Genomic DNA, 26,933 nt, shown 5'->3' with positions numbered 1-26,933 from the left:
GCGGACTCATATTTCAAACCACCTCCCCAGACAGCCGACGGGTCAACAGGAAGTGATCCACGGGGCGAAGAAAATCGAAGAGCGTTATTCAACCGCTGGGATTGCTGTCGGCGTTCATTGGTGCAGAGCAACTTTCACAGCGCACGCACGCACTCTCGGCGGCAGCGGTGCTTCGCGAGCCCCACGCAAAGCACTCGAAAGTGCGCGCGCGCGTGCTCGCCGTAAGGGGGCGCGCGGCCACTGCAAAGCGGCGCGCCGAGCTTAACGGGATAAGGAGCCGCAACCAGAACAGCAGAAGCAGCGGCGGCAAATGAGATCGCTTCGTGAACATCGTGCTGGCCCGAGGCAAGGGCGGCTCGTGGTGCAACGACCCGGTTCCCCCGGCTATTTCACGGTGTTGGACGGCACAATATAATCTCGGCCGAGCACACGCGCACAGCCCATTGCGAGCAGTACACTACAGAGAGCACCAGGTCTACCGGCGCTGACAGCTGGATAAACACGAGCCGCCCTCAAAATAGAATGGCAGGGGCCGGGCTACCGCGGCGCGGAGAAAATGGCGATTCATCGAAGGGGGGAGAAAATGGCGATTCATCGAAGGGGGAGGGGGAGGGGGGCTGCGGTGCTCACGAAGGGAGCTTTTTTCTTTAATTGCCTGCATACACACACACACGCACAGACTTGCTGAACGGCGCGGCGAGCTCTTTTCTCTTTTGGGGACAAGCGCTGCGGGCCTTCGTGTGTACACCTAACCACGTTCGTTGAACGCGCCCTTGTTTATGTCTGTATGCGTTGCGGCTGGTGGGGAGGAGGACGCGGGACGCCCCGCCGCCGATGTGCAAACACTGCGTGCAAACTACGCTGTGTAGGGTGCGCTTTGGAATGAGCGTAGTTATGGCTGGGCTCGAAAGGGAGGTTGGGTGCCCGTGTGTGGGGGGTGCGTGTGGACGAAGATTTCGGCTGTCCAAAGCGCGCTACGTACGTGGTCGTCCCTCCTTTGCGTTCTACGAATTCCTTCGCTTGAGTGCCCCTTTTCGTTCTTCAATGATCATCGTCATTCCAGATGCGGGCTCGGGTACCACACGTGGAACGCCCTCGGAGGGCCATTTCGACAGGAAACTTCGCTGTCTTTAACTAGACGATCAAAATATAAGAAACAAAAGAGCTTGGAAACTTTTTCGTGCAATTTCCCCCCTAGTTCTATGATTTTGAGAAGGCAGTGCCCGTTGGACATGAAGGTGTCGGGAATGATAAGGTAATGCGTCATTTTGGTGTTGCGAGAATGGTAGGCACGTGCGCACCAGGCTTACTCGAAAAACAGTGCAGTCGCCACATTTAGTTCTTTTCACTTTTATTCCTTTTCCTGGGGCTTATCGTGGCTCAACGTGATTTTCTTCTCTTTTGCTGTTTTTGCGCGCAGCCTGCCACCGAGGCGAGTTTCGCTGCCTGAGCAACTACTTCTGCATTCCGGAGCGGCGCGTCCGAGATGGCTGGGAAGACTGTCCCGACGGCTCCGACGAAAGTGAGTACACCTGCGCGTCTTTGGGGCGTCTTCGGTGGCGACGGAATGCTCACTTTATCGCTGGAATCAGTCGCTCAGCCGTGTAGGTTGATTCTCTTTTTTTTTGCTTCTTTTTTTCAATTACTTTGCCACATTCCTTACTCGCTGCGTCTGGCAGTTGGCTGCCTGTGGTGGACGCAGTTTTCGCTTTTAGGAGAGCCTGAATGCGATTAGAACGGTAAACATGACGGCGATTAAACATTTCTTCCAACCATTGCACGGTGTAGAAGTTTTTTGGTTTTAAGGGGGTTTAACGTCCCAAAGCGACTCAGGCTATGAGAGACGCCGTAGTGAAGGGCTCCGGAAATTTTCGACCACCTGGGGTTCTTTAACGTGCACCGACATTGCACAGTACACGGGCCTCTGGAATTTCGCCTCCATCGAAATTCGACCGCCGTGGCCGGGATCGAACCCGCGTCTTTCGGGCCAGCAGCCGAGCACCATAACCGCTCAGCCACCGCGGCGGCACGGTGTAGGAGTTCAGCACTATGATCAATGTGGGCACTGATTACCACGCGTCGGAGTTTTTGTCTAATTTGGTTCATTATCTCGTTGCAACGAATTCAGCTGATTCTTACACAACTGATGTGTTTTGGCTGTGCGAAGCACCGATGTGCGCTTCGACGGACTTCATCGTTGCATCCTATTCACGGGCGATGCGACTGGTTTGACAGTTAACCGGAATATGCAGCGCAGAACTGTCTGAACTGCGAAGGGAGAGACAGTTTTCGATCGAGGTCTTAGGGGGGATATGTGTAACCGACACAATTTTCCGAAATTCCATAGTCAGATTGGCAACAGTTCACATATCGTGCTCGTGGATACCACCGCTCTTGCCCCTGGCGTTTGCACATGTCGCGCGCTTTCGATAACTCTGCCGGCGGCTGCGCTTTATACGCGACGAGGCTAAAGAACTTTACGCGATAGCTTATACAGCTCGTTCGTTCGAAAAGCCGTCGGCGTACTCGGCACCACGTGTCGGAAATAATCGGAGACTGCGTAAAAAAAAAAAAAATCGTATCACGCCAACCGTTTTCCGTAGAATGTTCCGGATGGTGTCGTACCATTCATCGTTTCGTGCAGCATAACATACTAGTTAAGTTAGAGCCTAGCTCGCGGCAGGGATTCGAACTGGCGGCCTATAATCGGTGGCTGCGTAAAAAAAAAATCGTATAATTGGTAATATGTGGTTCTAGTGATTGATGATTGATTGGTGTGTGATAGGCGATGACGAGTTAATGAAATATTTTTAATGAATTGATTAATTATATAAATAAAAACAAATGAAAAAAGTGGGTTCAAAGGTGTCAAAATGCTCAGAATGAAAAGCCAATTCATGAGGATGCTAATTAAGAAAATATAGTGTGTGTCATTGATTTGATTAATTGAAAAAAATGAAAAAATGCGTTAAAAGGTGTCAAACCGCTCAGAATGGGAAGCCTGACCCACTACGATATCGCGTCATACCCTTAAGGCGGAGCTTAAGTGTCATCTCCGATTTTTCTGCTGTTCTTTTTGTTCATTTAGCGATGTACGAAGGGAATCGCAAGTGTTTTTATTAGTTGAAATAACAAAGCATTTCCTCTTTATTCACGTCACATTCGACAAAGCCAGAAGGCACTAGCATATGGTGCGATATATAGAAAATTGAATACAATGCAAGGATAAAGGAATGACAGGGATATGGAATTAGGCTTGTGAATTTAAAAATGAACACAAGACAAACGATGTTCTCTTACCTTTCTGGGGAGGTATGTGGCGGTTGACATTGAAGGTGAGGGGCATAAATGAGCATTATGTTTTGTCGCGCACACTAATTGCTTCCTGTTTGGCCATTGTGCCCATTTAACTGCTTAACTAAGTTCTGTAACTGTCACTGGTGAAATTTGGCCCAGATTTGAATTAAGCTTTTATGTCCTTACCGCCAATACGGTGGCATATGGAAACAGTTGAACAAAAGAGAAAGCAGGAACGCATGACCGTTTTTTTTTTCTTCCGATTTCGTACCTCGCGAGATTTATAATCACAGCCGCGAAACTGAACGCGGCGGCGGCGGCAAATTGCGCCCCTGATTCATTCCGGTTCCCTGTTCGACATGTGAAGCTCGAACGAGTTCGCTTCCTGGCAGGTTGCCGTTGTCCGGAAGCTCGCAATGGCAGAGCCGCTACAGGGGAGGGGGATTCAGTCGTGCGACACGTCGGCTTTAAGCTGATCGTCCTTCGCCGGGCGAAATTGGCTCGGTAATCCTGCGCAGCTTTCTTTTGAAGAAGCGAGGTCTAATCTTTTTCTTCAGCGGTTGCACCGGAACAATTAGTAGGCAGGCTTGTGTTTTACGTGCAATGGCTAAGGTATTTGATTTCACAGGTTGCTGAGAGAGGCTGCTGTCATTTCTACATTAACGTAAGGAACCGCATTGTTTCTTGCTCTAGCAATATAAACCGGAGTGGACAGGTGTTTCTTTTGAGCCTATAACCTCTGGTGCTTCTTAGTGGAGACACTGCATGCTCGAGAATATGCGCTTGCAAAGTTTTACGAAAAGATGGAGAACGAGTGAAGAAAAGTGGATTCGTGTGAAAGGCCTTACCTTACATTTGCCATGCGAACAATATCGGCGCGTGAGCACTAATCCGAAAGGTATACAGCCCCGAGCAAATTCGTTCATTGTCGCGTTGTCTCTTCGCAATTGGTTTAGCGCGAGCGCTCCGTCGTCGCTGTTGTTGTTGCCTCAATTACGATGGCACATACCCACGGTGGGGGATTGGCCAGGGTTTGGTGCAGATACAAACAGGAAAAATCTCATCCAGGTTTATCTCAAGTGCGGCACTGCCCTCTCATCGTCGTCTTCTACGTAGCACAAGTGCATGCTTTCGCACTGATTCTAATGTAGTAAACATTCTCCGTGGAGCTTATTAAACTTAAGTTGAAGCTTATGTGTGTTGCTTGCCATTGTAGAGGCTCAAAGCAGATACAGAATACAGGACTACCGGCCAGCAGGCTTGACAGCGGAACGAGATGCGCTTAAAGCCCTGATAAATAGCTCAAAACTGAGCTCACTCTCAGTAAGTCGAGGTTATTACAGGAACCACAAAAACTTATATTTTGCTGAAGAGGTAAATATGTAACTATGCGTGCCCTCAGTGACGACAGGCAAATGAGAACTGAAAGGTCCAAAGCGGTGGGCCCTTCAGCCTGCATCCCTGGAAAAGCTTGTCTTCCACTTTTAGCGCGTGCCAGGGGCAATCCGATTAGAAAGTTATCTGATCTAATCTAAGCGCAGCTAAAAACAGCGCTCAAGAGAGAATGCTTTGGTCCGGACATTAAAGCAGTTGAAGCAATCTATGCGCAACTTATAGACATTTATTGCAATCAAGACAAGAATGCATGATTGCGCGCATTTATGAGGTTAAGTTCAAGAACCACGATTCGTTTTGGTCACGCGGGAACCTCGAGGCCCGCCGCGGTGGCTCAGTGGTTAGGGCGCTCGACTACTGATCCGGAGTTCCCGGGTTCGAACCCGACCGCGGCGGCTGCGTTTTTATGGAGGAAAAACGCTAAGGCGCCCGTGTACTGTGCGATGTCAGTGCACGTTAAAGATCCCCAGGTGGTCGAAATTATTCCGGAGCCCTCCACTACGTCACCTCTCTCTTCCTTTCTTCTTTCACTCCCTCCTATATCCCTTCCCTTACGGCGCGGTTCAGGTGTCCAAAGATATATGAGACAGATACTGCGCCATTTCCTTTCCCCAAAAAAACCAATTATTATTATTATTAACCTCGAGGAACTACCCGAAACGTGTCCGGCGCCGTTCCGTGCTCTAGAAGAATGCTTGCGTGCAGTTCCCGCAAGACTTCTGGAAGCGAAAGCTTCGAAAATGAAGCGATTCGAGGCAAGAAAACAATGAAATGAAGCACAATCTGCTCCTTGGCCTTCTTTAGTGCATTGTACGCGCTTGTTCGCGATACAAATAAGCGCAAAGAGCTAGATTGGTTGAGGGGAGTCAGCTGTTTACTGCTCTATAGCCGCCGCGGTGGCTGAGTGGTTATGGTGCTCGGCTGCTGACACGAAAGACTCAGGTTTGATCTCGGCCGCGGCGGTCGCATTCCGATGGAGGCGATATTCTAGAGGCCCGTGTGCTGTGCGATGTCACTGCACGTTAAAGAACCCAAGGTGGTCGAAATTTCCGGAGCCCTCCACTGCCGCGTTCCTCATAGCATGAGTCGCTTTGGGGCGATAAACACCACTTACTGCACTGCTGCCAACTGGAACTGCGGGCCGAGAATTCGAAATTTTGTTACGTTTCACTTTTTAAGAATAAGTAAGCGTTTATAGGTAATGGCGCGACTGTAAGCAGAGACTATGGACAAAGCTATGAAGTGCAACAGCTATGCTAACTGCCCCGTCGTGGCCCGTTGTCTACCTGTTATTTTTTCTTTTTGCTCGAAAATATTTTCACTCCACCGCTGCTAACTCAGAACCAGCGTGTCTGCATATTTCTGGGTGCTTGCTTACGTTCTTTTTGTTTTTGTTTTGCTTCGGTTCACTACGCCCATATTCTTGTCCTGCTTGATTTTTTTCATCAACATAGACCTCATTAGTTTTCCGTTAAGCCGAACTAGACCGGCAGAACTGAGTAGCCCCCTGGACGGGCGTGGCTGTTTTGCCTAAGGACTCCGGCCAGCACAGAGTGTCCCCTAGGGGGCGCTTTATTGCTTCCAGCTGTGGCCTTCCACGTCGGGCTGACATTTTCTCCACGCTCCGGCGAGGCTGTCGTGGGTGGCGGGTAACGTATGGGCATGCAGCCCGTGATAGATAGGCGTCCATCGCTAAAGTAGAAGCAATTTCAACAGCCTCGTACAGCTCAGAAATAACAGCGTGCGGACAAGTACACCCTCCAAGTGTTCGCGCTGCGTGAAATTAGCTTCATTTGTTTTCACCCCTTCCTCTTTGTAACCGCGAGCCTCGAACGAAAAAAAAAAGAAACGTTTTCACGCTCTTTGTCGATTTCTTAAGCGCAGAAAATGACTTTGCAGAGATCCAGTAGCCCGACTACAGACGCTTGAGAATATATTTGGTCATATTTCTTTCTTTAAATGAAGTGAAAAATGAAGGCAGACCATCTTAGGTAAATATTACTCTTGCTCGTAGTTGGCAGCGGCTGGATGACATGAAAAGCATAAAAGTGCACCAAAAAGCAGGCATTGGGTCTAGCTGAGTTTTCGTTTCATCTCGCAAGCCCGCGCGTTTCCTATTTGTCTGCCGTTTCCTCCCAGAAAGCTGCACTATTGAACAGTAAACGGAGCACGCATTAAAAAAAAAAAAGCATTTTAGTACAAAATATTGCCAGCTTTTTTTTAAATTTTTTCAATTCCAACGCAGCGCGAGCAAAGACTTTTTTTTTTTTACGGTAGAGAAGAAACCACAAATAAAGACTTGAGCGTGTAAATAGCGACCTTCCCACATGAGAAAAACATTTTACGTGGAGGAACTGTATAACGGGAAACTGCGTGACTAGCTGGATTATTTCAACGCGGACGAGGTTTTTAAATTACTAATAATAGGTTTCTAAATGTCCTAGCAACTGACCACTGATGACCAACCACCTTGTGTCTGGCGATTTTTGGCCAAAGATGCCCTTGCGTCATAAAACCCATCGCCATAATCATCAAATGTCTTAGCGCTTCACATGTTGAGCCTATGACACCGTCTTATGCTGCGTTCTGTTTAGACTTTCGCGGACTCAGGGCTAGCTGGGCGTGCCATAATCTTTGTCGGAAATTTGAGCCGGAAGAAGAGGTCTGTAAATTCAGAAGAGAATGAGTTTGAGCAAGTTGGTGATTAATATTTGAAAAGAAAACAGCGCTGAAAAGAATACCAGACAAGAAGCGAGGCTTGGAAAAGCGCAGGAAAAGTGATCCATAACACTTATCTGGGGGTGTCGTCAAAAAACACCGCGTGGAAAGTTCAACAGTCAGGCAGCGTTATCATTACAGCAACACTATAATCTACGCATTCATCTTTCGTGATCTCAATCGTGATAATACATGCGAGGGTGGTGGCGGAGGTGTAAAACATTTACTTGCACTATTTACAAAAAAGTATTGCTTGGACCGGGACTGGAATGCCTGGCCCTCACAATCGCTAGGAGTGGTGGTCCCTAATCCGGGGCCCCTGTGGCGTCCACGGCAGCCTGGGCTTTTGTCACCAGGGCTCGTGGGTCCTGGAGAGTTAAGCAGCCGATCAGGGTAGCCTCCCAGTCCTCTCGGGTGGGGTGGGAAAGCAGGATTGGCAGGGCATGCTCACACCATGTGGTAAGTGTCCGCAAACACTTCCCCATATGCCCGAAAAGGCCGGATTGAAGTGTTCAAGCACTGCCGGGCACAGCGCCGTGTTGGTGTAGAGGCGAAGAATCCAGCGCTCCTCCGCCTTCTCGAGGCCTTTATAAAGCGCTCTGAATGCTGTTAGCGCTATCTTCGGAAAGAGCCTGACCGCAGTATTAACCTGATTTACTTTCGGGGTGATGTAAAAGCAATGTGTGCCCTGGTTTTCGCAGTAAATTATAAAGAACAGCATTGGAAGGCTCCGAAGAATCCGGCAGGGGTGGCGCCACCTCGCTGCAATCAGACTACTGCGTTCAGAATCTCCGGGATACCATTGGCAGGACTAGGATGAAAACGTAGGCGGGAAGCTATCTATCTGGCCTCAAAGGTTAGATGTCGGCACCAATTTTTCACGTTTTGAAGTTTGAGATCGCCCGTAAGGGGCATCATTGAGCGTCTCTGAAACACGCTTGCTCTTCCTTTTTCTTTCTGATTTTGAGGAAGAGCTGTTAGCAGACTGTACGCGAAGTATCTCTACTAAAATTAGCCAGAAGGCACTGAAGGTAGTACATGAGGGATCGTCGAGTGAAAACAATATGCAAAGAAAAGGAACATGATTTGGGCTCAGCTGGACAAAAGAAAAAAAGAGATAAAGGAGAGATGGCACAGATGCATAGGTAGAGATGGAAAATGCGAGAGGACAGGAACCAGAGGAAGTGAGGGCGAGTCAGCCCCACCAGCTGATGTGGAAGGGTGGATGGCGTATCGACTCCAACACATTGACGAAGCTCTTGATGGATTGACGTTTTCGTACGAACGTATCGACGTGAAAGCTTTTTCTCACCCACGTTTCTTGACATTAAAGAGAACAAAAAAAAATGGAGAAAAGGCACCTCAAGGCTGCAGCGGAGAGCGGAGGGGGACGCGCTTTTGGAGCTGAGAAAACGCACAGTGAGGTCGTGTGGGCGCGGCTGAAGACAGCTCTGGAACCCACGCACATGAAATATATCCCGAAAATTTCGAAATGCGTTCAATTTTTGCCCTACCTCACGCTTGGCTACAATTTCCTTTGCATTTTTAGTGGCCAATATTTAACAAAATTCAGCTCAAGCGTATACCGGTCTACACTGCACTTCGCGCTGTATGCGTGGAAAAGCTGGCTATAGCAGCGATGTTCCATTCGGGGAGTTTTCTCTCTTTCGGGGAATTCGAGGAATACAATTGAGCGGAAATGGAGTTTTACGAAGTTTCAGGGAAGCCTAAGAACCAAAATTGGCTCACTTTTCTCCCCACTGCGGGATTTTTACGTTCCTGCAGAGAAAGAGGACCCGAAATGTTGAATTTTTGGGTTTAATTGGGAGTATTCCATCGTCTAACATGGGACACCACCGTCCTATAGCAGGTTTCGATGGACAAGAGTTGATAATGTTGTCCGTGAGAGCACGCAGAAAAGAAAAACTGAAGTACACTGATGCCTGCTTCGAAGACCGATTGTTTATTATGCCCTTGCTCTGTTTACATCCCCGCCGTACGCCACTAAAACGGAACCTTAACGGCAAGGCAAGAGGTCATGCTGTATGAAGTATGACAAAGACTGAGAGCAGTAGTGCGACGAACAATGGGCGTTGATGACGTCACTGGACATCCCAACGGCCTGAGATGACACTCCTCTGTCAGACTGCAAAACGCTGAACAATATCTCTAGCGAAGCTTGCACCTTGAAGCGCAACTCTGTTCCTACGCACTAAACAGGAAGCGGTAGGCTGGCTTCTAGCGCACTAACATTTATAAAAGGGAATGCGCTAGAAGGCAGCTTACTGCCATTTTAATCCCGTATAGGCGTATTTGTGTTTAGAGTGTATACACCGGTCATACGGGCCCTGAGCAGGGAAAGGTAAAAAAAGAAGGGATTGGGTGGATGTTTCTTCTGTAAGGTAAGTTAGTAAACACAAGACAAAGAAAAAAAACAACTGCGAAATCAAGATTATTGAAGTACAACCGCGGTATAACATACGAGTCGATCCATGAACGAATTAGTGCGATATGCGTACAGCCGAAAGGGCTTCACACACGCCACGTCGTGGATGTGTAGCGGAGGCCGACGCAGGTTTCACGCGTCACGAGGAGCCAGCGCGGAGCAGCGGAGGCGCACGAAGGCTGTCCAAATGCGGAACTGCATTACATCCCGTAAAAAGAGGCTGGCAGCGCCTTTTGCGCTGCTCTTCAGCGCTGTGGCCGGCATGAAAGAGACGCCGTGTCTCGTGTATACACAGGAAATTCGGAACGCGCTGTGACCCAGATGCGAAAGAGAGCCGCCCCGGGAGGGCCGCTGCTGCCACTCGACGACCCCTTGGGCGCCGGAATGCAGGAAGGTGTATACCTGGACGCCGGGGCCTGCTCCGGCTTTTCGAGTAGACCCCCCCCCCTCTCCTCCCCCCTTCCTGAGTACTATGCCCCGTTTCTGTGGATCGCGCGATGGCTTTTCTTTTTCTTTTTGCCGCCAGTCCTCTTATCGAGCGTCAGCACACCTCCCTGCGATGACCTCAGTAATGCCGCTAGCTATCAGGCATACGTTGCTTCGATATCGTGCAGTGCGCTTCTGGGGCAGAGTAGGAAGACCTTTGCTTGGTGAAGTTGTGGCGAAGGTACACAAGCAAGGAACTGTTTGTTGGACGAGAACGGAGAGTTGGGCTGGTTGGTTGTAGTAGAATATGTACTAAAACGAACTTAACTTGTTCTTGCTTGTAGCGCTCCCCACATTTCAATAGGAAATTTTTTTTACAAACTCTCATCTTCGCTGCAATCATAGAAAATGCGCTCTGATAATTTTGCCGGGAGAACTGGGCAATTCTGTTTTGCGTTTCGCGTAAATATGCCATATACGTTACGCGTACAGCAGCCGTTTTGAAATATTTGCAGTGTTCACATAGAAAGCCATAATCGATGGCGTATGGTAACGCTAGTTAACATATCCATGACTATCATTTATTCTCCCTAATGGTTCTTCCTAAGTGTAGGGATTATATAGCGTGCCAAAGAGGCTGTCGCTACATTGGTGCATAGATGTGAACATAGAACCGACCAATCGCTGACGCATACAGAATACTCTTTCGGGCGGAGAGGAACCAATCGATTTTGTGTACAGCACTTTCGACCAGGCTATCGCCTGGTATTGCATACCGCAAAAAAAAAAAAACGTTTGCGCCGTACAAAGCGAGAAGATGCCTCGCAAGATCCGCCTTTGCTGCAGTCAGAGATGCAGGTGTACTGGCGGAAGAAGACGAAGACCTAGTGGGTGGATACGTGTCTGCTTCTAGGTCTGTGTTTTCGCTTTTCGCTGTCTTCTCGTGTGTGGCGTGGGTCGGACAGTGCCCTCCGTGCGACCGAATGCTGACGACGCCCCTACGGAGAAATTCCCGGCACGGCGGGCGCATTCTCAAGTGAGAAAACCCAACCGGAACCCTCAGGGGCAAGCTAGGCTTAGCTCGGCGCTGCCGAGCGAGGCCGCGCTACGCATCTGCATGGATTCTGCGTTGTCGACGACGGCTACGCGGATGCCCGCTGTGTTGCCACCTGACGCAGCCTCCACGTCCACGCAATCGTCAGCGCCTCTAGGCCTCCAGCCTGCGCCGTCTTCCGATGCTACGACTTTGGCCTGTGACATGGACTGCTCTACCGCCTCCGTGCCCGTGGCACTCCCTCAAGAAACTGTGCCCGTCGCGCCAGTTCAGTATTCCCACCAAGGGCCGTCACCAGCGTCTGAGCCTCCTCCACAGATGCCTCCCGTGAGTCAAGGCTCTCTTTCGCCTGCTGCGAACTCGTTCCGCGTTACCATCAAGCCTACATTGCGCTTTGATATGACTGCCATCCCTGCCCGGAATGTTCAAGCCACAATTGACCATGCCCTTGGCTCTTCGAACTACTGCGGGTTTGTCGTCCATCGCCCATCGAACACCATCACGGTAAACTTGTCATCCTTGATGGACGCCCAGAAACTTTGCGCAGTTACGCGGATCCCCCTGGATGACAGCAAGCATGTCCCGGTGCAAATATATTTTGCATCTGGTCCTGACACACTCCGCTGCATGGTTTATCATGTCGACAGCACGAGCCCTCCCGAGGAGGTGCGCGCAAATATTCGCTGTTCAACTCATGTTGTACTGCAAGCACGGCCTATGGGTCGCCGGGGCTCATATCTGCTCATCCTGCAAGGCCCGTTGACTCTCCCGAAGTACCTTACCTACTACGGTGCGATCGCCAAACCACAGCCCTTCCGACCTCGTCGTATTTTTTGCTATCACTGCCACAAAGAAGGACATATGCAAAATACCTGCCCTAATCCAGCAGCTGTGGCCGACATGAATGAACCAACAGCTCATTGTGCCCTGTGCAAATCGCCGGACCATGACATTCGCTCCCCCGCTTGTCCAAAGAAGAAGCAAGCGAAGAAGTTTCACAAGTCGCCTGCAAAAATGGATGTCCCTACAAGTAATCGCTTTGCAGCTCTCGCATGTGACGACAACGACTTCCCTGAACTTCCTTTATCTGAGCCTGCTGCTCACCATACGTCTCCTCGCCAGCGTACATATGCACAAGCGGCTCACCTTCCCGGATCAAATGGTACGCCCAAACATCAAGTGCATCCATCACATGTGGATACTACAGATGAAGACACAGCTTTAGACAATGCAATCGCGGAGGCTCGCCGCCGACTAGACGAACTCACCCAGCGCCGGGAACAGCGTCGTTCTCAATCCTCTCGAAGAATTCTCATAACTCGGGAGCAATCATCAGAGGAATCACCTAGGGTAAGCACTGGCCCACAATCAGGTGCCGACCACCTGTTAGCCGTGACTACCCCGACAGTGGACAAGATATTAGCGCTGATGAAGCAGGTGACATCCCTCATCGTGGAAGCTCTTCGGCCTCGTCATGGATAGCGCATCATCATCGGTGGTGGTGCAGTGGAACTGTCGAGGTTTCGCTAATAAGGCCTCTGAAGTGAACATCCGCCTTCGCGACGGAAAGCTGAGGGCATGGGCGTTCCTACTGCAAGAGCATAATGCACTGCCACGCCTTTCAGGTTTCTGCGCATACCATTCACCATCTATCCCTGATCGCCGTTGCACCGCTCCTCCCTCAGCCCAGGTAAATCTGCAATTTATATTCACAGTTCAGTTCCGCACACACCGCTCGACCTTTCACGGTGGTGCAACACACGTCAAGAGGTTGTCGCCCTTCTCGTAAAACCTGCACGCACACCCCTTATTCTAGTCTCTTTTTATAGTCGTCCTGGCTCCGCATCTCCCAATCTGGGATGGGTTCGTTTTCTACGTTCTACCAACTCGGGTATCCCTATTCTAGTTGGCGGTGACTTCAACGGCGCACACACTGCGTGGGGTTACCCATCGGATTCCTCAAGGGGTTCACACATCCAAGGGAGCTTTTCAGATCATTCCTTTCAACTTTTAAACCACCCGAATACTTCTACCCGCCCACGAGGTGGCCCGTATTCACCTGATTTGACTTGGTGGTTAGGCCCCGGTAACCCTCGTTGGGCTGTTGATTCTGATACTTGGGGTAGCGATCACAGCCCTATTTTTATCTCCCTCACGCCTACGCGTCTACGGAAAATACGCCGCACTGTACGAATAACATCATGGGATTCTGTACGCGCAGACAATCATTTATCTACATTCAACCCCTCTTCAGCATTGTCTACTCTATCTGATGTTCTCGCTACTCACACTATTACCACTACTGTAAATGAAGATGACCCAAACCCGGACATACATCTCTTGAATCTGTGGGCTCTTCGTCGCCAGGCGGATCTTTACGCTACTCGTCACCCCGATGACCCTTCGGCTCTTCCTACTCTTCACCGCGCTACCGCACGGGCGCGGCGCTATGCAAAGCGGCTAGGCAGGCAACGCTGGGCTGCATGGTGTGCCCGCCTGTCCTCTACGCAGGGCAATCGACATCTTTGGAGAGTGTTTCACGCCATGGAGCGCCCTTCTCAGGTTGCAGATTACACAGAGAGCATTCGCCTCGCGCTAAATGTGGATGAGGACACATTTGCACAACAAGCGGCCCGTCAATTTTTTCCAAACCATGACTGCACCGCTACGTCTCCACCTGACTTATCGGTAACAGAGCCCCCCGATGGGATTACTTCTGACCTCACCATGGCAGAGCTGCTGGCCTCCATTGACCGTTTAAAAACTACTACTACTCCCGGGCACGACGGCATACCTAACTCCTTATTCCGTAACTTGGAAGGGAGGGCTTTGGAAACCCTACTTGATACTTTTAACGAAGTGTGGCTTTCTGGCATCATGCCGGGAGACTGGAAGCATTCTATTGTGGTTCCAATCCCCAAGTCAGGTCAGCCTCCAGTATCTCTCTCGGCCCTTCGTCCAATTTCCCTTACCCCTACCATCTGCAAGCTTTATGAAAACATTCTAGCCGCACGCTTATCATGGTGGCTGGAATCCCATGATTGTTACCCAGATTCCCAAATTGGTTTCCGCCCACATATTGGAACGGAGGACGGCCTTGCTACTTTGGCTGCTGACGTGCTTGACCACTCTCCACAGAGTCACCTTGTACGAACCGTAATCGCTACAGACATAACAAAGGCATATGATAACATCCTTCACTCTGCCATTCTTGCCTCCCTTCAAACTCTTGGTCTCCCTCACCGGTTCCTCCTCTCCATTCACGCCTTTTTAGCAAATCGAACCTTCAGCGTGCGTGTCCACGGAAAGCCCTTTGGTAATTTCACTTCCAATAGAGGAGTGCCGCAGGGCTCCGTTCTCGCCCCCACATTATTTAATGTGGCTTTAATTCCTCTGGTTCGAGCCCTAGAGACCATCCCTTCTATCCGCGTGCTTGCATATGCCGATGATATCACCTTGTGGTGCTGTCATCCAGATGCGTCTATTCATCAGTCGGTCCTTCAACACGCGCTGGATGTATTGACATCTCGCCTCCCACCTTTGGGTCTAACACTCTCTCCTACTAAATCATGTTTCATTCGAATTGGAAATAAAGCCGCCTTACGGAAAGCTCCCCCTTTAAATTTTACGGTACATAATTCTCTGATTCCTCAGGTAGAAACTGTTCGTATTCTTGGTCTTCTCCTCCATACATCTGGGACTGGCACCCCGTGGCTGACAGCCACCCGTAAATCGGCTCACGCTACTCTAGGTCTGATTCGTCGCATAGCTATGCGCTCTGGTGGCGCACGTGCTCATACGGCCCGCCAGCTTGTGCGCTCTATCCTTCAGCCACGGATAGTATATCAGGCTCAATTTCAACGTCTCACCCGCAGGCAGTGGGACTCCCTTGAAGCTATCAATCGTGAGGCTATGCGCGTCATAACATATCTGCCTCGTTTAACACCCATACCTGTGCTACAGGAGTTCGCCCAACTTAATACACTCAGTGAGATCATCGACCAACGGGTGGCAAATAGAGCTCGAAAACAGTCTCTCAAACTTCATCGTTTAAAGACACTTCCACCGTGGTCCTATTGCCAGCTCACTGACAATCGCCCCACTGTTTCCCCGTCGGTATCAGCAGCGTATCTGCCTGAAGGGTGCATATTATACACGGATGCATCTCATTCTGCAGAGAGGAGAGTTACTGCTGTGTATAGTCCATCTCATCCGCATCTCAACTCTCGCGCGACGTATACTGCGGATACGTGCACTCCCCTGGCATTGGAACTTCAAGCCATTTACAATGCCATTGCTTCCCTTCCGCTCGTTCCAACATTCAATACAGTTCACATTTACACCGACTCCCGCGCCGCCCTTAAACAGCTGAAGGCTGTTCGACGAACGTTCCAGATCTCACAATCTATTCATGTGCTCTGCGCAAAGTATCCATGTCCTGTGCGCATACACTGGATTCGCGGCCATGCCCAGGATCCACATAACATTCAAGCGGATGCTATGACTCATCTTCATACATTAGACGATCCGCCACCTTCCCCTCTTCCCCCAGATCCGTTCCTGTCCCACGTTTCCGATTCCGAAGTTCTGCGCCAGCGAACACGCGCTCTAATTCCTCCGTGTTCGCACCCTCTCCCCCGTAGTCTTACTCGGCAGGAGGAGGTATCCGTGCGCCGGATTCGGGCAGGGGCGGCTCTGACACCATCTGTCCGTCATCGGTGGCGTGCCAAAGATCTGCCACTACCTGACAGGTGCCCTCACTGTGGCGCTGCACCGGACATATGTGATGTGCGGCACTTCAGGGAGGTGGGCTCCTCAGGGAGGTGGGCCTGCGGTGGAACCGCGAAAGTGACTTCGTGAAGTGGACAATGGACAACCGCTTCATTAACAACCTCTGCGACTACCTCAGCGCAACGGTTCTTCACTCCTTCTTTTAACTTTCAATCCCGTGCATTCCTTCCCCCCTTTCCTTTTCAACTTATGCCTCATGGCACACTTCTCGAATAAAAAAAAAAAGGTGTACTGGCAGTGCATGCCGTGCGTAAGCACTGAACAGTACGCAAGTCACGCTTGAGGAGCCACTCTTTTAGGCAAGTCAAATACGGGAGTAGGACGCAAGTTGAAACCATCAAGTACGACACAGACATGTGTAAGAATATTTGTGGACATATAGATGTGTGTACTTTAGAGGCAGGTCCTTATACAGCGGCCGCAAGAAAGATGTAGTCAATAGGACTAGACAAGCAGCTCGTCTTTGAACCGCTGTCAACACCATGCGAAACAAACTTGTACAACCTCAGCTCTTTTACAGCTCGCTTCCGCTCAGCGGACTACGGGCAGAGCTACAGTGTCTGTCTGCGCTGTGCGTTTCTGCGTCCTGCTTGGTTCAAATTGTTTCGGGTTCGAACCCGACCGCGGCGGCTGCGTTTTTATGGAGGAAAAACGCTAAGGCGCCCGTGTGCTGTGCGAGGTCAGTGCACGTTAAAGATCCCCAGGTGGTCGAAATTATTCCGGAGCCCTCCACTACGGCACCTCTTCTTCCTTTCTTCTTTCATTCCCTCCTTTATCCCTTCCCTTACGGCGCGGTTCAGGTGTCCAACGATATATGAGACAGATACTGCGCCATTTCCTTTCCCCCAAAACCAATTATTATTATTATTATTATGCTAAACAAACAAAACCGGTCTTCAGCTCCTGAGGCAGTTCACAAGCGGGCGGCACGACAGAGTAAATAAGTTAAGAGACCGCGTGCGGAAGAGTTAAACAGGTACAGCTTGACAGGCTGACCACTGTAGACAGCAGATGTGTCCCATTTACGAAAAAAAAAAACAAAGGTTCGATGAGCCATGATGTCGACAGAGAAACGCGCCGAGAGCTTCCCACGCATGTTCCACTCCTGAAGGAAACGGTGAGCTAATATGAAGTGAGCCGAAAAGCACTGCGCTTTGCAGGTGCAAGCAGTAAAACCGTGAGGTGAAGCATGAAGCCGAGGGCCTTTTAAAGAGTATACGAGGGATTCACTGTCACGTCTGCAGCTCGAGAGGTACGAGAGGAATGCACGGCCCAGCGGTCAGGAGACAAGCTTGCGTAAGCTTGGTTGCCTGTGCGCCGTCAACATGACAGTCGTATGTATGTTCGCTTAGAGACGACAGTCGCGTGCCCTTGCGTCGACCTCGTAATCTACACTGAATTTCAAGGGATGCACCGAGCCGCTTCCCGGTTCGGTCTCTGGTTTTCCTTTGCGTGCCCTGCTTCGTGGCCATGTCATTCAACGCCGTTTTTGTCTAGCTCTGTTTACCTCCTATAGTGATTCGCGCCGTTTAGTTATAGTCGGGTACAACTCAAGAACGAAGCGGCTTTTCCCCTGCAAAGGACCTCCTTCCAGTCAATGGCGTCGGCCGATTCTCATCACCCTACTAGCGTGACAGTGCAGAGAGGGGACTATCCCCGACCACGGAGGGAGGGGGGACTATCCTGTTTCACCTGCCGCTCTCCGCACTGCCACGCTATAGCAGGATCATGAGAATCGACCGACGCCGTTGGCTGGAAGAGCCTCCTTTGACGGGGAAAAGCTGCTTCGTTCTTGAGTTGTATCCGATTACAGTGTTAATTACCCTCGGCGCCGCATTTTCGTGCTTGGAATCCGGGATAAAGAAGTACGCTAACTGTTGTTGCTGGTGGCTATTTATTAATAAAATAACAATGGAAGGAAAATAAATTGCTAGCCGCGGCATCGGCCATCGATAAATGAAACACCTGAGCGGTGGCGAGTGGGAATAAAAGGACAGGGAGACGACAGGGGGAGGGAGAGAAAGGGGCGAGTGATAGTAATAAAGGATAGGGGCAGGGGGTGAAATACACTATGTACAAATACAGAATAGGAGTCCTAAGATAAAAGCGAAAAGATACTCTTCTCGCGTGAAGCACTCGTAAACGTGTGTGGTATTTAGAAGGCTTCATCTTCTGGAATGAGAAGACACATCGAAAGAAAAAAGTCCATTTAACAGTAATGAAGTTCTGTACTGCGGACTGTTTGGCTTGCTGATGAAGGATCATTATAAAAAGTTTTTCGCAATATCTTTTTTCAGTGCCAAAATAACCGGACGTCTTTGGCATGACACTCACACAGATTTCCCCAGGGGCGAGTAGAGTATATGCTGAGATAGAACAGCAGGTGGAATACGGCCTGGCTTGTCGCGCCTTTATTGAATATCGTCGGACTCCATAATTTCTTCACGCTTTAGGCAGTAGCATTGTAGGCCATGCACTGCAAACAAATCGAAGGAGGGTGCTTGCTTTTGCAGTGTGGCTTTGGATTCTTCTTCGCTGGCTGGACCGCCAGGGTGATCATTTCATATGTGTCTTTCGTCCTGAGACTTAGGATGTTCCTTTACACAGCGACGTCCTCTTGTATGCTTGGCATATTGAGCGGAAAAAAAAAACGCGATGGCGAAAGGCAACTCACACGAGCGCTGGCTCATCCTGGCCTGTTTATTGTTTTAGTTCTCTTCTCGTTCTCATCAAATATATTACATAACCTCCTTAACGTAATTTCAGTTGCGAGACTGAGTTCTTTCGAGCTACCTTGCTTTTCGCCCTCGTCTTTTTTCGTGTTGAATTTGCCATACATGCACCCACTCCAGCTCGCCCATTTCAGCATCCCGGTGACGTTCTCTTGCTTTTGAGTCATACGCACCGGGGGAAAGCCCTGCTCTTTCCTGCCTACTGGATCAGCACATGTCGTTCTCCTCCCCCATTAGTAAGAGAGAAATTCTGGCACTCGGTGTGACACGCATTCTTGAACAAATAGAGCTTCCGGGAAGCGAACTGTGCTGCCGAATATCTCGTGCGCTCGCTCGGAACGTAATTCTCGCTCCCATTCGATCAGCGCAAATCGGCTACAATGGGGTTATCGCTCGAGGTGCGTGTTGCAGCCCCGTAAAGTACGCCTCAAAATGAAGAGATCAGCGGCGACGCTTCGTACGTCTCAATACGAGGAAGGGCCGGCACGTCAGTCTTTATGCAAATAAAAAGAATAAAATAAAAGAGAGCTAACAACGACAATGAGCTAAAGACAAGTAGGGGTAGACAAGCTCTGCTGCGCATCCTGCCTTCAACGGCGTACGAGAAAACCGAGCGGAATAATTTGCTGAGCGGAAATCACTTCCGGGACTGTTCGCGGGCTACTGTCTGTGACCGCCAGTCAGTCACTCGCGTTCTGTTGACACGGTCGCACGGAAAACGTTCATCTCACCGCCCTCGTCCACTGTGCGCACAGGTGGCTTGTTGGAGGCAGTCGCACAGCGCGCGCTGCTATGGCACAGCCACAGCCGCCTGTGTAGATCACGCCAGCGCTGGCGGATGTGCGGCTGCCACATTAGTTCCGGGTTTGCGCCGACGGAATTGCGGGAAAAAAGATTCCTCGCGCGGGCTGGTGGACGCAGCCCGTTTCGGGGCATCACGCTGTTTGGCCGTGTACTACGCCCAACCTTGCGTCTTCTTTCTCTCGAGCGCCTTCGCGTTCTTTCTGTCTCTTATTTTGTTTATATCTTTCTCGTTTTCGACGCCTCACTCTAAACCGCGGTTCCGCGCGAGCGTCCTTCTCATCTCAAGAAAACCTGCTCTGCTAGAGATGCGCACGAAGAGCCTGTGCTTTCCGCTTTTACGTTTTTATACCTTCATTCGTTCCGCTTACAAAACTTGATCCGAGCGTGCCACTCAGGACATTACTCACGTCATGACTCGAGAGTGGAAGAAACACGAGAACACAAGTCGGAAAAGCAGAGGAGGGTCGTACTCGCGAGTCACGGCGCATTCATTCCTCCTCAAAGTAGACTGTTCATAATCGTTGAGGAGCCCGGCTGCTGTGCGGCTCGGACAGGCGAGCGAGCCAGGTGCTTCTCTTTCTTTATTTCCCCCTCTCCACCTTACTTGGCCGCACGCGACCCGACAGTGCCGCGGAGTCACGAAAAGGAATCTCAGTAATTGGACGACCTGGAAAGAAAGAAGAATAGAAAGAAGCCCAACAGGAGTGACAGAAGGAGGAGAAAGAAGAAGAAGAAGAAGAATCGCACAATGGAAAGCAAATCTGGCGACATCTCGCGTGCCCTTCCTCGGCATCTCACGGGTTCCGACAAAAGCGCGGCACACCGCGGCGGCCGTTCTACTTTTCCCGACCGGAGTGGGGCTGTGCACGCACGGGGAGGAGGGGGGGAGGGGTGCCCGAGGCTCATTCCCGTGGGAAGACAAAAGGGTGCTCTCCCCTCGTTCTCTTAGTGAGTTACGAAACGGGTCCACTGGCGAATTGTCGCCCGTGTCACTTTCTGTCTCCGGTATGTACGCGTGGTCTCGGGTCACGGTATGCGGAACGAGCTCGCCCGTAGCCCGGGGATGGATCAATTACCTGTCACAAAGTGGCCTGCAGGTTGCAGTTTCGCCGTGCGAGCTTGTTTCCGCCGCGGACCGTTCGTTCGCGTTCTCGCTCGCTTCGGGGGAACTGGCGAGCCGAAATGATGGCTGCTCTCTCGTGCGCTGCTGGCCCGTACTGGCTTTTGCCGAGCGCTTCGCCTGTCTCTGCTGAAGCGCTGTCACCTACCTGGCTCCTCTGCCTTTGTCGCGGGGTTTTCCTGCCCTTCTCCGGTGAACTTGCAAACGCACTATGTTTGCTCATTCAGGCCCCTGAGGTCTGAGGTAAATGCCTTTCGGGTCATCCGAAAGCCGAACAAAGGGCTAAAAATAGAATGTTCCTACTGACCTTAAGCCGCGCCGTTGGGCCTAAATACACAAAACGCGTGCTATTGGCGCCAGAACGTAATGCACGACTACCGTGTGTGCAAGGCTTTAATGCAGACTGGCTGAGAGAAACTGAATTGAGGCCATCGCTGTAGTTTGGATTTTGGGCGATTTCTAGCGTACTATATTTTTTTGTATCCTATATTTCGAACTCCGTACCTTGCGCTTTATCAACACGCACACACACGCATATATATATATATATATATATATATATATGCACCGAAACCAAGGCGCATAGGGTATTGTCTAATTTTTTTATGTGTTGTGGTAATCAGTGGGATAATAATACTTAAATTAATCGATCGCTTAAGAATAATTAATTATAAAGCAGCAGAAAAAACAACCATGCCGCCGGTGGGATCCGAACCCACGACCTCCGAATATCGCGTCGGGTGCTCTACCAACTCAGCTACGGCGACGGCTCTCCAGTCTGCTGCTCTCGTGGGTATTTATGTTTATTGGGTGTAACCGAACCTTGAGAGTGCTCACCTGCGCCACCCTCGTCCATCGCGGCGGACGTAGCAAATTAGACATTCCCCTATGCACCTTGGTTTCGGTGACTTTTGGCTCCCTTCATAAGTTTGTTAAAACAAGCCCCTCATTTCCCTTTAACTTGTCTGCTAATAGCTTAACGAGGGTCTCGATTCTGGCAGTCTTGATGCCATAGGTAGCATAAGAGGGCTCTCGCACAGCTGCCGCCCTCACCGTCAGATGACGTTCCACGTCACGCTCGCGGTATTACAGGACGTGCTACGTCCGCCACTATAGACGAGGGTGGTGCTGGTGAACACTCTCAAGGTTCGCTTACACCCAATGAACATAAATACCCACGAGAGCATCAGACTGGACAGCCGTCGCCGTAGCTCAGTTGGTAGAGCACCGGACGCGACATTCGGATATATATATATATATATATATATATATATATATATATATATATATATATATATATATATATATATATATATATATATATATATATATATATATATATATATATATATATATATATATATATATATATATATATATATATATATAAAGGCAACATTAATTACAAAGCAGAAAAAAAAACCCCGAGCCGCTGGCGGGATCTAGAGGGTCATTAAAAGTACTACACAAAAAAAAATGTAGAACAGCCTTCCTTCTAAGGGCGTAGCCATGGGGGGAGGGGGTTCGGTGTCAGAACACCCCCCGAAATTTTCTGAGCGCTGCATTCCCCACTCCTTTCAGCCTTTTTTTTTTTCGCCTGTGCTATCCACACCGCATCTATGCAATAAAATGTAAAAACGAAAATACGAAGAGTGTCGGTTTATTCTCGAAAAGATTGATGTACGTTGTCGCTGCTCTGCAATAACAAGCGGAAGTTTCTGTAGAAAAGTTTCACACTTCTTCGGCATCACACGACGTATGGCACTCCTTTTAATTGTGAGAACAACTCACGGAATTAAACATACATTTTCACGTCAGCCTACTTTTTCATCCTTTGTATTGTCCTCAAAAGATAATTGGAGCGAAAATAAAAAAAAAATATTTTTTTAAAAATCGCCTCTGCGGCCGGTCGCAGGTTCCCATGCACGGGGTAGAAGTTTTGGCAAATGCCATTCGTTCGCAGTTGCTGACTTTGTTGCCTAGCAGAAGCTACTGTGCTGTTGTACGTTATTCGAAAATATTGTAATTTGCCGCGATTTTTCGTACGTGTGTTTTCTGTGAAAAAATAAGTGTTCTTTACGACTCAAGCGCTCGGAGTCCTGCGTGCACTCGTATTCGTATGTAGATATTAGTGACCGCAACAACTAACCCTCCGGCTTTAAAGTAGAAAATAAGTAGAAAATAAGGTAGAAAAGTGACTGAGATATTGTTCGGGTGCAGGCTGTCTTTCATTTTATTTTTTTTTACCTGTAGTGTGTTACACATCCTGAAAGATATTTCTGGCTACGCCACTGCTTCCTGCACTCGCGTATTCAGTGGAAATCGCAGACGCTCTTCATATGACATTTGGTTCCAATCTGCGCTCTTTACTGTTACACGATGCGGTAGTGCGCTTATTGAGAAATTGGTCCGCCAGGCTTTGAGTGCTGTCATATGTACCCAAAACAGCAGGCTCTGATTTGCAATGTAATCTCTGCACAAATTAATCAAAGAGTCTCTAATCAAGATGCTTGCCTGTCAATGCCGTAATAGGCTAATTTCAAGCAACGAAGTAGAATTCCGTCGCTTGTCCGATAATTTGATTGCTTTTAACCTTTCAGCTTATATTTCATCAAGCGCCTTCCAGCGTGGATAGTATATTACTCCAGTTTGATGCCCTCTTCAGTTGAAAGATTTAGGTGTATAGTAAGCTGGGTGTGGTCAGGGCACTTTACGCCATCATCCTTGCATCTCAGCTGTGGCCATTCACTCAACTGCCCCGAATTAGGCAGCCTTCGGCCGCAATTGAAAGTCGCCCCGTAGCGGCAGTCAGCTAGTATGCAGCTGCAGGCTGTTTAACTTCAATGGTCATAGGAATATCCCCCATGTGGGATCAGTGCAAATCGTCTATTGTGTTTTTGCTGGTTGAAAGGGTTATCGTCATCCGTCCGGAAAATGGCGAAGCACTAATTATTGCCCCTTTTTATCTTGCAGTCTGCCAAAAGAACGAACACCGGTGTCGCTGCGGCTTCCCTCGCTGCATCAGCTCCGACCGAGTCGGCGATGGCGTCAGGGATTGCTTGGACGGCTCCGACGAAGGTGAGCGCAGCCGCAGGTCACTTTCAAACCTTTCAGATAGCCTTTTTTTTAATCCATGCATGGTGAGACAGTTGAGGACTATTGCGCACAACGAAACTTCTTAAAGTGATCCGGTTGTTTAATGATCATCTGAAGGTCCAGCCCAGTCGAAAAACCTCACAGGAACGTTCCTGTCGTCACAGCTGATTTTCTGTAATGTTTTTGACCAATGACTTGTTGAAACAACACGACTTTTTGTAGTAACAACAGAACTTTCTGTTGTTACTACAGAAAAGTACTACAGAACTACAGAGTGCAGGAAATGCTACAGAACAAAACTCCAGTACTACAGAAAAACATTAAAAAACAGTACAAAAATCTGGCGTTCAGAGTTAACTACACAATATTTTGCCCTATTTTTGACACGGTTCTGTCGTATTTTTCGACTGGGTGCTGTCTGGACGAGACGTAACCGCCGGACAGTCGCAATAGGATACTTTATCTCAACTCGCCCGTGCTTTGTTGCACGCAAAACCAGGTGATATGCGACGTGCAGAACGCACAGCATGCTCTATGCACCCGCGTGGGGAATCAAGATAAGAGACTGCGTTTATCTGAAAGTCTCGATGGGCCGCAATGACTCGGTCGCGTTAAGCCTTATTGTATATTGGATGCCGTGTCGTACAAAAGTACCGCGTAGTTACAACGTGACAGGTTCTACTTGAGCATGTAGACTTAAAAAAAAAAGACACCGCTGAATTACGGCTGAGCGTCACAAAAGAGCTAACAGGATTTTGCGGTTTCTGAAATCCGCTTTCGCGCAAAAAAATTCCTGCTTGAGCCATAGTTTAAATTACCGTACGTCTACTGGCCGTCAAGCAATGAACCCATCCATGAATTCAGATATTGCCGGAATGTAAAAAGGAATGCACTTGCGGATATCGAACAAGTATAAAAAAATATTACCCTAACGTAAGAAGTGTGCGCACAAAGAGCCCCGACAGTTAAGACAATGCGGGATGATTTACCCATTCGACGGCTCGCTGCACTGCCAGTGCCTGATGTTAACTGTACTGATGAAACAGGGAACGGGCAGGAGGAGGAAAAAAGAAAAGAAGAGTAAAAAGTAATAAAAACTGGTGTTATATTCATTGAGACTCAAGAAATATATTACGAAGTGCGTGACACTTTCGGAGCTGAAGCGAATAAGATGGCTCTGAGAAATAGGTTGCCGAGCGCACAGACCCTTATTTACCTGAAATGCAGGAGCAGGAGCTCGAAAGGTGTTCCATTGCAAGGAAACAGATTATGCGGGCCCTATGAGCAGAGAAAGTTCACGAGAATGTGTTTACAGTAATCGACGAACTAATCGGATGGCTTAGTCAAGCAGTGGATAGGTAATTTTTTTAGAAGGAAGGACAAAACACGCCTTTCTTCATTTAGGTTAGGAATCAGAAGTATGTCTAGTTGTTCTCGAATACTAGTCTCCTTTGCCGTCATCCAGGCGAATTACGTGACAGCTCACACCTTGGTCTTTTAGTTTACGCCATATGGCCTTTTAAATCCACGTGGTTGCGGTACTTGACCTAATCCCCCGCGAACACTGTCAGCTGCGTTTTAGCAATGAATATAAGCTACTAGGCTAATGCTCACAGCACTGCTGAGACAGGCATTTTACTGAATTTTGACAAGAGTACACGACAAGACAAGCCTGTCTTCATCGCTTGTTTAGTTCTGTTCTCTTCTCCTTGAGCTTTCAAAATTCGGCAGAAAGTAGCCAAGCAGACAACTTTGTTGAGACTGGTACGTTTCATTGCGAAAACATGAGCTTTTACGTAACGCTTTCGTGCTGACTACTGTGCCTCGGTGTCACGGTGATTAAACAAAACAGAAGCGTTTACCATAGCCTGTCTTATTGGGCAAAGAAGCCCGGGAACGGATTCGAAAATGTTTCTCGTACCTAGGGTTAGTTTCGCAATTCGCTTACGCTTCGGCTGTTGTATTGCCAGCTGTCGCAGTCGTCTAGCGCACAGGCACCAGTCAGTGAAAAGTTGAACCAACGTGCGAACAGAGGTTTTAATCCTGCCTCTGCTTTCTTGTTTGTCAACAACAGAAAGACCTCTGAATGCATAATGCGCGACTTATTTGTACCATTTGCCACTGTAAGTCTTAGTTCAATATCCTTTCTGTACGTATAACCCGTGCAGGTGTAAAGGAGTTGCAAGCTTCTAGCACTTAGAATCCGCGGTGCTCGCTATAAATAACTGCATTTTATTGAAGAAGTGAAATGCACAACTGTCATGAGCAGGAATAAGGATTAAGAATGAGAAATCACGGGAGGCAAAATAAATTGGCTCACCGCCGTGCGGAATCGAACACTATATATATTACCCCTACTCCTTAAACAAAACGGTTTCAATATGCGAATAGGCTCGACGAAGTTGTTCATGATGGCAGTAATCCCCTTCTCACACAGGAGAATTTTCGAATTTGGCGTTGTTCAGTTGTGGCTAACAAGAGAACAGATGTAGAAAAGATGAATAGTTTAGTCATTAAAGCACTTCAGGAAATGGGTGCTGCTTGAAGAATAATAAGCTGCAAAGCGCACTGCCCAATACAGTGCCAAAAAACAAGTAGTAAAAAAAAAACTGCCCAATCCATTTTCGTTCGAATAGACCTAGGCACAGTTTTACCACTAATACCTGCTTAGGACCACTGTTCTCGTCACAGCAATCACCACCCCATTGCTAGGAGTCCTTTTTTGATTTAGCTTTGGGAAAAGGGCGTCATGAAAAAAAAAAAAAACTCACTGAAGGCTTCAAGGTGCTGAAATTACTCTTGGATGACGTCCTGTCTTAAGGGACAAAATTCAACGGTATAATGAATCGCGTATCAATTATGCAGGTACAGCAACATGAAAGGAAAATACGGAAGTAAAGATTGCAGGGCAATGGAATTGGGAGGCAATTTACATACTGAAAGCTCTTGGTGACTGTAGTGTCATGTCGCCTAGCCACAGCGAAGTTTAAGTGTCGCACCTTTTAAGTATTCTTTTAATTTCTCGCGCATTTAGATGCTCAGCAACTTAGGGGG

At 48.9% G+C, this 26,933-nt stretch overlaps 1 protein-coding gene across 4 annotated transcripts in view; it reads left to right on the top strand.

Annotated features, from left to right (window-relative positions):
• The first annotated feature begins 1,411 nt into the window (after window positions 1–1,411).
• The window catches only part of LOC144093952 (uncharacterized), an 80,658-nt gene continuing 55,136 nt past the window's right edge, over window positions 1,412–26,933 (top strand). For 3 of the 4 annotated variants that reach the window (XM_077627727.1, XM_077627724.1, XM_077627725.1), the window contains exon 1: window positions 23,763–23,861. The gene's annotated coding sequence lies outside the window, so the exon portion shown is untranslated. Of the gene's footprint in view, window positions 1,523–23,756; window positions 23,862–26,933 lie in introns of those variants that run through there. The other variant, XM_077627723.1, reaches the window with a different exon arrangement.

This window comes from Amblyomma americanum, chromosome 6 (genome assembly GCF_052857255.1).
Source record: "Amblyomma americanum isolate KBUSLIRL-KWMA chromosome 6, ASM5285725v1, whole genome shotgun sequence".
Taxonomy (NCBI): domain Eukaryota; kingdom Metazoa; phylum Arthropoda; class Arachnida; order Ixodida; family Ixodidae; genus Amblyomma; species Amblyomma americanum.
This window is presented reverse-complemented; position numbering and strand designations above follow the sequence as displayed.